This window comes from Coregonus lavaretus (genome assembly GCF_964263955.1).
Source record: "Coregonus lavaretus genome assembly, chromosome: 8".
Taxonomy (NCBI): Eukaryota; Metazoa; Chordata; class Actinopteri; order Salmoniformes; family Salmonidae; genus Coregonus; species Coregonus lavaretus.
In genome coordinates, this window is record NC_139995.1 from 29429460 (window position 1) to 29440717 (window position 11258).

Below are 11258 nucleotides of genomic sequence, written 5' to 3' on the forward strand. Positions count from 1 at the left end.
ATGTGTGTGTGTGTGTGTGTGCGTGTGTGTATGTGTGTGTGTGTGTGTGTGTGTGTATGTGTGTGTATGTTTAACAATGATGATGTGTGTGTGTGTGTGCGTGTGTGTATGTGTGTGTGTGTGTGTGTGTGTGTATGTGTGTGTATGTTTAACAATGATGATGTGTGTGTGTGTGTGTGTGTGTGTGTATATGTGTGTGTGTGTGGGGGTGTGTGTGTGTATGTCCTCAGAGCAAGAAGTCGTGAGTTGGGAGAACTGAGAGACCTATGGCGTGGGTGTTGTCCATAGCCACCTGCTGATAAGGCCGACAAGATAGAAGTCTTTGTGCATTGTATTAAATACAAAGGCCCAACACAAGATGGGTCATGCACAAGATTTTAGTCAGACCAAGCTATAACATTATATATTTACTACGACAAATCCCTCTCTTCACGTCTCCCCAGAGACGTGACCAAGTAACAGTAAAGAAGAAAAACTTAAGACGTGACACAAGCTAACAGTGTAATTGGCAAAATAGGGAAAACTTTATCAGAAGATAAAGTTTTGATTCCCCCTCTTCACGTCTCACAAGAGACGTGACATAAAGCTTAAATGCTGCAATTTGGCAAAATAGGGAAAACTTTATCAGAAGATAAAGTTTTAATTCCCCCTCTTCACGTCTCACAAGAGACGTGACACAAGCTTAATAGTGCAATTGGCAAAATAGGGAAAACTTTATCAGAAGATAAAGTTTTACATTCCCCCTCTTCACGTCTCACAAGAGACGTGACAAAAAGCTTAAATGCTATTCATCATCCAGATATCCTTGGTCAGCATCGTCAATAGCAAGCAAAGGAAACATCTGACCGTTATCTGCAGGATGTGGATCAATAGCGGTGGTTATAATCCTGGTTGTCAGCGTCCGTATGCATGGAATGCAACAGCATCCACAAAGCACTAGAATTGCAGCAAAAACAGAGATGGATACAAGTATAGAAGAAACAAGCGTTTTATATTTACCAAACGCATCCATCCAAGAGTCCCACATTGAAGTATCCACCCCTGAGTGGCTCTTCATTTTGCCATTAAGAGTTCGTAACCCTTCCAGGGCGACAGTCAAGCTGCCATCTGTGGCTGTATTGTTGGGAATAAAGGTACAACATTGTTCACCAAACATAGCACATACTCCTCCTTTTTCAGCCAGGAGCATGTCGACAGCAATACGATTTTGGAAAGCCATGAGAGAGGTCGCAGCCAACTGGCCATGCACCGCCTCAAAACCTTGTTGTGTCCAATTGCCTAATTTTTGAACATTAAAATGGACATAATTGATTCTGTCAACATTTTTATTAATCGTGCACCACCAGCAAAATGAAGATTCAAAACCTGCGGCTACTTGGTCAATCAATTTATACTCATCTGGTACCCCCCTAGGGACCCCAATTGCATCAATGTAGGTTGGGTCCCCATGAGTAGGGCCCACAGCGCGCCTGGTCCTGGTAGGAATTAAGTCAGACACATGGGTCACCAGCTCCTGAACACCTGTTGGATACACAGAAATTGGTAGCAAAAGAGAGACTAGTGCACAGGTGCCTGTGGCATTTCCAGGCAGTCCATCAAACAGATGAACGCCTCCACACCACCACCAGACATCAGCCCTGGAAACAGGTTTAAACTCAGCATTAGGCGTTTAGATAAACCGACACCATCCAACAGGTACCATACCCAACAATGGTAGACCTTTCGTGAGATTAACACAGGTAAAGTTAGCTCTAGCCACCTGATAGGAAAAAATTGGTTTCTTAGTTGCTTTAGTAACCAAGGGATGAACTACGTCCCATAGTGTACAATTTGCGGAAGGGTTGTCATGTTTCATGACAGACAGGAAGCATTCTGGCGTAATGGCGGCAGGGATAATGCGAAGCAATGGCCGTGCCCCCATACAAACCACACAACTCTGATGAGTCACCTTTGCCGCTTCCTCAGTCAACAAGAGCCAGTTGTTAGAAAGGCCGGAGACACCTGTAGCGGTCAGGATTGCATCATCCAAAGTAGGTGGAGTGGTAAGTAAAATAATAGAATTATTCTTATTACCATTTTCATTAATAGCCTGTGCTTTTGTGTTATTAATATGACAAATTCGAACATTCCAATGGACTGGTGCAGTGGTACAGCTTACATAAGGAGCAAGTCTAAAGTCCTGGCAGCCTAATGCAATACCAGGATAGATAGTAAATTTGAGTCCTTTAGAGTTTTTTGTCAAAGTCAAGAGTTTCCTCCATTGTTTTCCTAATGTAGTAGAGGTGCAACTGGACCAGTCATAATTAGTCTCACATACCAAGTTTGTCCAAGTCCAATCGCTATGGGTGACCCCCACTGTCATATACCAGTCCCAGTCACGGTAGTAGGTAAGTTCTCTGAAGTCTACCCACGGCACTGTCGCAGTAGTGGTAACATTAAAGGGTATACATAATGTGGTGCTTCTATACAATTGTCTGGGCCCACAGGAAAGGGTGTTAGAGACAACTTGTCGTTTATTTACGTGGTGGCTGTGGCTTACATTCTGATCTGGGCTCAATGTGTCGGAGTGCAGGTTGGTCGGACGTATGGTTGTGGCATTGAATGTGTCGTTAGGTTTACTAGTGGGTGTAATGGGTGTCTGTGTCATGTGCTGTACTGACCAGAGTATGATTCCTAGAGTAACCCCAATAGTTACAATCAGCAAAACAAGGAGTGGAGCAGAGCACCCCAGTCTCTCCCATGGTGGTCTGTCCCTCCTCTGTCTTTCCCCTCCAGTATCTGAAGATGGGAGTCTCCTCCACATATTCAGATAGTGTTGGTGTCAAGAATTTGATCCGAATTTAATGTGATTAAATCACTTCTGACTTCAGTCAGGGTTCTGGAAGGAGTTGGTGCTGGTGTACAATGTGTCAAGTGGTGCCAAGGTGCGCCTGATTTACCTTTGACCTGGACTGAGTGTGAAGTAACCTCCTTCACTTCGTACGGTCCAGTCCACCTGGGATCTTGCCACTTTCTTTTGTGAACCTTGATCCTTACCCAGTCGCCAACCTTTACCTTCAGCGGCGCCGGATCTCCCGTCAGCTCCCCCTCTTGGACCTTGTGAATCTGTTTGGAGAGAGCTGCAGAGAGTTCCGTTAGTTTTCTCACATATTCAGACATTACAATTTGTTGTACATCAAGGGCGGGCATATGACCTCCCTCCCTTGGTGGACCAGGCATGACCCTACCAGTCATAATCTCATGTGGAGAGAGATGGGTGCCTGCTCCTGGAGAGGCTCTCATGGCCATCAACGCCAGGGGCAGAGCTTCAACCCACGTCAACTTTGAACCTGCACATACCTTGGCTATCTTAGCCTTCAAAGTTTGATTGGCACGTTCCACGAGGCCCTGAGATTGCGGCCGGTACACAGACCCAAACTTGTGCACAATGCCGAACCTCTCCTCCACCTGTCTCAGGTGTTGGTTACTGAAATGGGACCCGTTGTCGGATCGAATTTGTCTTGGAACCCCATACCTTGGTATGAGTTCAGTCTGCAGCCACTTAATAACTGACCTAGCATCCTCACGTGCTGTTGGTATTGCCTCAACCCATTTGGAGAATCGATCTACCATTACCAATAAGTACCTTTTCCCATTAGTTACATTATCAGCCCCCATGTCAGTGTAATCTATGCTAATGTCCTGAAAACATGCATTAGGTACTGGGTATGAACCCATGGGTGTTTGGAAAGGTTTCTTTGGGTTGTGGCTGCCACAAATGCTGCACTCATCACAAAACAAGTCTGTCATGTCCTTAATGTGTGGGTGCCACCAAATATGGGAAACCTTCTGTAAAGTTTTGAGTTTCCCTTCATGGGTGGGCCCATGAGCCTCACGTATCAGCTCGGGGCAGAGATTAGCTGGGGCCACCAACCTGCCGTCATGGCATCTCCAAAGTTCATCAGGTCCTTTGGTGGCTCCCATCTGTCCCCATACCGAGTGCTCATACGGGCCCGCTGTGAATTGTAGTTCCTTTATGTGTTGGTCTGTGAGTTCTGTTCTAGCTGGTTGAGTCTGCAGCACCATCTGTCTTGGAGTGTAGCCCCCAGCTTTCTTGGCTGCTTTGTCAGCTGCGTCATTTCCCTCGCTGACTTTGTTCTTGAGTTGCTGATGTCCTTTGCACTTCATGATGGCCACCTGCTCAGGTAGTGAGACTGCTTTTATCAGTCTCTCCATTTGTGCCTTGTGTTTGATCGGAAGGTTTCCTGTTGTGGTGAAGTTACGTCTGACCCATTGTGGTCCATCTGTATGGACTGCTCCATGAGCATATGCTGAGTCAGTGTAGATGTTCACAGTCTTTCCTTCAGCCTTTTCCAGGGCTTGAGTCAAACCAATGATCTCGGCTAGTTGGGCTGAGGCAGGTTGTGGGATGATGTCTGATTCCAGGGTCACGTGTGACCCGTCTGGAAGCTGCTGTACCACTGCATATGCTGCTATGTTCCCTTCTTCTCCTCTATAGCAGCATCCATCGGTGTACAACATAGATCAGGATTGGTAAGGGGTTCGTTTCCCAAGTCTGGTCGCAGTTTCAGTTCCTGTGCCGCCCTCTCTTCGCAGGAGTGTGCCAACCCTTCTTCTGCATTGAGTGCGTCTGCCATGTTTTTGTCGGTGTTGACAAAAGTAATGTGTGATTGGGTGCATTTATTCTGGATTTTGTTCTTTCTTTCAGCGCTGAACGTGAATTCCTTGCTCATCAGATATGCTGCAACCCCATGGTGCGTATGGATTTCCAATTTGTGGCACATTACCAGGTGGGCGGTTTTTTCAATAGCTTTTGCCACTGCAGCCACGTACCTGGAACATGTTGTCTGACCTGCTTCAATATGGTCCAACTTAGAGGAATGATACATCAGTACTCTTCTCTCCCCCTCTTGTTTCTGAAAAAGGATGGAAGAAGTGAACCCCTCCTTTTCAGAAACATCAAGATGAAATTTGTTTTTGTAGTCGGGTGCTGTCAGAGCTGCTGCCACCGAGAGATCGGTTTTTAGGAGAGCAAATGCTGTTGATGCTTCAGGTGTCCAGGTAAGTGAGGAGTGTAAGTTTCTTGGTCCTGCTTCCTGGAGTTTGGGTGGGTTCCCACTGGAGTTTGGATGCTCTTTTGATCATAGGCCCAAGGCTCCTTGCTTCAAAACCGTTTCCAACTGCCAGTGTAACATGGGGAGCAGATTCTTCGCCCAGTAGGTACCAGGATTTCAAATGGGAAGGTAGGATAACCGGAGCAGCCACTCCTTCTTGTCCACACACTATGGTACAACATCTGATTGTTGGTGTCAGGTGCATCATGTTTTCATCCCAGTCATCGGTATATGGGTCGACATCATTGTCAGTCACATTAAGTGTACAGTGTATTTCAGCTTGAGGAGTCTTGTATGGGTGAAATGTGTAAATGAGTTGTCTCAGCTGGTTGAACTTGAATTGAACCTCAGGGGTTCCTTGGCCGGATTCGATGCACTTCAACCAGTATATTTCTTGGGTCAGGGAGAGCACTGGGGTTGGGATGATGGGTAGCATCAGCACCCTAACTGGATGAACTGGTGTGGAGGTAATGGGATCAATGGAAACCTCCACACCCTTTTCGGTAAGGTAGATTGAACATTTCAGTTTGCACAATAGGTCCCTTCCTAATAGGTTGATTGGACAGTTGGGACAATATAGGAATTGATGCTTCAAATTGGAAGGGCCCCATTGGAAGAGCAATGGTATGGTCTTGTTTTGTGCTTCGGGTGTTCCTGATACCCCCACCACCTGTATTGATTCCGAAGAGAGTGGTTGACGAGATCTTATGGCAGAGTACGTACATCCTGTATCTACCAAAAATTGGTGGGTAACTCCCTCCACTTCACACATGACAGTTGGTTCAGTGTGGAGTGGAAAATGCTGACCCCCATTCCCGTTCTGTGGTGGTGGGCAGCTTCAGGGCCAGGGAGGATATTCGTCTGACATGCCCTGGAAGGTAGGAGCTGGCTGCTGGTTAGGCTGTTGGTTTGGGTCTTGTTGTGGGTGGTTATATGCTGGTAGGGCAGCATGTGGCTGGTACATCGGTCTTGGGCCTCCTCTTGATCTGAAGGCATAACCTCTACCCCTGTTTGCCAGCCAGTGTTGCTGTTGCGGACTAGGTGGTAATGGACACCATCTGACAGAGTGTCCATATTGATGACAATTGTAACAGGCCCCCCCATTACCTTGTGGCCTTGGCCGTCTCCATTGAGTCTGGTATTGTGGGGGTCCTCCCCTTCCTCTACCTCTCCATTGTGGTGTACCTCTGCCTCTTCCCCTCCATTGGGGTTGATGGTTAAATTGTGGGTGTTCCTTACAATCACGCCTAAAATGTCCAGCTCCTCCACAATTGTAACACAGGTAGTTCCCTCCTCTTGGAGGACCTAATGGGGTGCCCTGCTGAGGCCATGGTCGTGGTTGTGGGCCAAAAGTCATGGTGCCTGTTAGGCTGTATAGTGAGGTGGGGCCAGGAGTGGTGCTGGTACTGGCCTCTGGGGAAGCTGCTTCAGTGGCCACACACATCGTATCTGTTTTCTTTGGTTGCACCCTCCTGCTCTCCACTATTGCCCATGTCCCTATTCTCAGCTCTTCCTCGGCTTTCTCAACTGCCACCTCTAGTCCTTTCTTCATAAAGGTGAGTTGCCCTTTAGACGGGGCACCCCCGCTAAAGTAACCTGCCTGTGTCCATTTGAGTTTCACTCCCTCCCACACTTTCTTCACTGTCTTATACTGTTCTTTCCCTCCCGCTCTATCCTGTATTTTTTGATCTAGATATTCATTAAATTTGAGTTTTGGGACGGTAGTGGTTGCCATGGTTATACAGTTTATTAGACTATCTTGGTGCTCTCAGCCCGTCACTGGCCGAATCCAGCAATGTATTCTTGGCGCTGACTGAGATTTATCTCTGATGTCCCACCCTCGTACACAAAAAAATTTCAATACTTTATTCTTAGGAATTATTTTGCAAAAGGTATTATTGTTTTTCAATTATTCGAATTATTATATATTTTCCCAAAAGGTATCAGAACCGCCCTTTTGGAACAATATATTAACAAACCCGAGCGCTCCCAAAACAATCATCAATTTAATCCCAGGAATTATTTTGCAAAAGTTATTATTGTCTTTCAGGTACTCGAGCTATTATATATTTTCCCAAAAGGTATCAGAATCGCCCTTTTGGAAGAATATATTAACAAACCCAAGCGCTCCTAAAATAATTATCAATCTAATTCTAGGAATTATTTAGCAAAAGTTATTATTGTTTTTCAGGTATTCGAGTTATTATATATTTTCCCAAAAGGTATCAGAATCGCCCTTTTGGAAGAATATATTAGCAAACTCGAGCGCTCCTAAAATAATTATCAATTTAATTTTGGGAATTATTTAGCAAAAGTTATTATTGTTTTTCAGGTATTCGAGTTATTATATATTTTCCCAAAAGGTATCAGAATCGCCCTTTTGGAAGAATATATTAGCAAACTCGAGCGCTCCTAAAATAATTATCAATTTAATTTTGGGAATTATTTAGCAAAAGTTATTATTGTTTTTCAGTTATTCGAGTTATTATATATTTTCCCAAAAGGTATCAGAATCGCCCTTTTGGAACAATATATTAACAAACTCGAGCGCTTCCAAAATAATTATCAATTTAATTTTAGGAACTAAGGAAATACCAACTCCACAAGAGGGAAAAAGTTCAAGTCAGCTTTTAGCGCAGCGGCTACATAACAGGCAAAATAGGACTCGGTGGTCCTCTTAAAAGTTATCAACTAGTTAGTCTCATGAAACGGCCAATCTTACACAACATTCAGGTTATCATTTCAACAATTACATTTTTTATTACATATCAGCATCAACACACGAATTCAGTTTGAGTTCCTCACAGTACATATAGTTGAGTGCCACGTCAACCAATTGCCCGACTATCTGAACTTGTATTTTTATTTTTATTTTTTTGATTCTCCTCAAGGAGACTCCCAGTCGTTTAAACCATTCAACTGGCGTCTAGTCGGGAGAACCTTTTCTGGACTTGGATTCTCACGGAATTAACTCAACCCGACTATCTGAATCTTTTTATCAAGTCACCAGATCCTTCTCTTGTGGATCAAATAAAAGGGTCCATCGCTTGTGAACCAAAACCTCTGTAATAGGCTCCTCACTAGAAAGCCGCAATTCAACAGAAAACAAAACCACTGTAACTAGACTTCTTCTCTTAGAGTCACATTTCAACAGTAAAAACCTAAGATTTCAGATATCAACAGTAAAAATAAAAGGGTCCGTCTCTCGTGAACCACAACCTCTGTAACTAGACTCCTCTCTAGAGTCACATTTCAACAGTAAAAATAAAAGGGTCCGTCTCTCGTGAACCACAACCTCTGTAATAGGCTCCTCACTAGAAAGCCGCAATTCAACAGAAAATAAAACCACTGTAACTAGACTTCTTCTCTTAGAGTCACATTTCAACAGTAAAAACCTAAAGAATTCAGATATCTTTACATATGTGCCTTTTGAGTCATAATAGATATGTTATAAATTTAACAGTAATCCATACTCACGCCCAGTACTACTGATCATAATTTGGGTTTATCCTACAATACAATATGCAGATTTTGTTTTAACAGGTTCTGCTTACCTTTGTATTGACGGCCGTCTAGATCAGTTTCCTGAGGCGAGCTGGATTCCCGGCTGCTCCTGCGGACAGGTCACCCGTCCTTTCAGATCCGTCTCTTACTTGTCTCCTGTCTCTATCAACTTTTATGGACCGAATTCAGAGTTAGAAAACCATCCTCTGCTACCAATTTTGTTGATGATCACAAGTTTACTGGAGAACGGAGACCAAGTAGAGACTTTCGGACAAGGTGGATAATTGTATAATATAAGGCAGTTTATTCAGAGGTAAAGATATCTGTAAATAGCGTGCACGGACCCGTTCGTCAATCTCGTAGGGAGATATCTGAGAGCGAGCCCCTAAACATTGTGTGCTGACATTTTATACAATAAAATAAAGTAGGTTGATTCTAGTAGTTCTGATCTTCTGATTGGTCCTGATGAGTTGGTCGAGGTCACCTCCATTGCATTGGCTCTGAGTCGGGTTCTCTGTCTTCAGATGTTCAGCCTAAGAGAAGGGGTTTTTTGTGTGTGTGTGTGCTTAACAATGATGATGTGTGTGTGTGTGTGTGTGCGTGTGTGTATGTGTGTGTGTGTGTGTGTGTGTATGTGTGTGTATGTTTAACAATGATGATGTGTGTGTGTGTGTGCGTGTGTGTATGTGTGTGTGTGTGTGTGTGTGTGTGTATGTGTGTGTATGTTTAACAATGATGATGTGTGTGTGTGTGTGTGTGTGTGTATATGTGTGTGTGTGTGTGGGGGTGTGTGTGTGTATGTCCTCAGAGCAAGAAGTCGTGAGTTGGGAGAACTGAGAGACCTATGGCGTGGGTGTTGTCCATAGCCACCTGCTGATAAGGCCGACAAGATAGAAGTCTTTGTGCATTGTATTAAATACAAAGGCCCAACACAAGATGGGTCATGCACAAGATTTTAGTCAGACCAAGCTATAACATTATATATTTACTACGACATTAGTTAGTGCATACATTATTTATTTTTTCATACCCCCTGTGGGAATCGAACCCACAACCCTGGCGTTGCAAACGCCATGCTCTATCAACTGAGCTACATCCCTGCCGGCCATTCCCTCCCCTACCCTGGACGACGCTGGGCCAATTGCGCGCCGCCCCATGGGTCTCCCGGTCGCGGCCGGCTACGACAGAGCCTGGATTCGAACCAGGATAGTGGCACAGACCACTGCGACCTTAGACCACTGCGCCACTTAAATATCTTTCCATGGGGTCTCTTAAGGGTTTGTTATCTGCACTTCATATCTCCTGCTCTGTTCTGTGTGCTCTTGTTCGGTGCAAAAAAACCCTACTCCCTGCTGCAAAAAAAAGCATGTTCCCCGGGGTCACAGGGGGGCGCGCCCCACTATTTGAGAAGGCTGGTCTAGGGTGTCAGGTAAGGTGGAGCTGATATGATCTTCCACCTGTCTTTTCATAACTGAACAACCCCCATATGTCACACTATGGACCGGAAATCTTTAAGGAGTGTATGACGTATGTACGGAGGGACGAGAGGAGGGAGGCTTTGTGCTGCGTTCACGTACTAGTCGGAACTAGGAAACAGAAATGTCCGACTTGCTAACTATTTGAACGCCGCAGGTGTATAACTACAACCAGTTATCAAGTCGGAAATTTCGGAGTTGCCTAGTTCCGAATGAACGCGGCAATAGACTCGAGCGCAATAGTATTACCGAAGACAGTACAGTATGACGATAGGCTAAAACTGCTTCTCCAATAGAAATCCCTGATCACGCTTGTAGGCGATGTCATGGCGACGTTGGCTAGCTAAGCTCATGCGCAGAAACACGTCATTGGGTCATCTTGCGCGGATTTGCGCATGCCGTCAAATCAAAGAAATAACATGTTCAACTACTTAAGAAATCGTCTCGAATGTGCCTTTCTAGGATGTGCCTTTATATTTCTAGAAAATTAACAACTAAGGAAGAATGTTTTAATTGTTTTACTTCTCAAACCCCGGCCTGGTCTGTTTCGCAAGCGTTCCCGGAAGCCTTGCGATGTTGCGCCTCTGTGTTTAGAAACTTGTACTTCGGACGTGATACCGAAGTACAAGTTTAGCAGACGCTCTTATCCAGAGCGACTTACAGTTAGTGAGTGCATACATTTTTCATACTGCCCCCCCGTGGGAAACGAACCCACAACCCTGGCGTTGCAAACGCCATGCTCTACCTACTGAGCTACACGGGGCCCGTATCAGAGGGAAAGAGAGGATGAGATCTAGTATGAGGGAGAAGGGGACACAGGAAATTAGTTTAAATAGTATATTGAGTAGAACGCCATCAGATATAGTCTCAAATATTTTGTTATATTTTTTAAGAGCAATGGGGCTGGCAGCTAGGATTTAGTTTCTCCCTGTCTCTGGCCCACACTCCAGTACAATAGGTGGCGGTAATGCACCATAACGTTGGATGCCACGTGATAATGACTTTGAAACGAGCGTCCGATCAGTAGGCCTAGTGCTTTGGAACTGCGTCCGAGCTCCGATATCAATCATCCCATCACTAAAAATGCTACAGTTGTCCTCCCTTATGAAAAATTACCAGTGTCCCGACAACTGTGGTGCTGTAGGCTACTCAATAAAGCCATCAG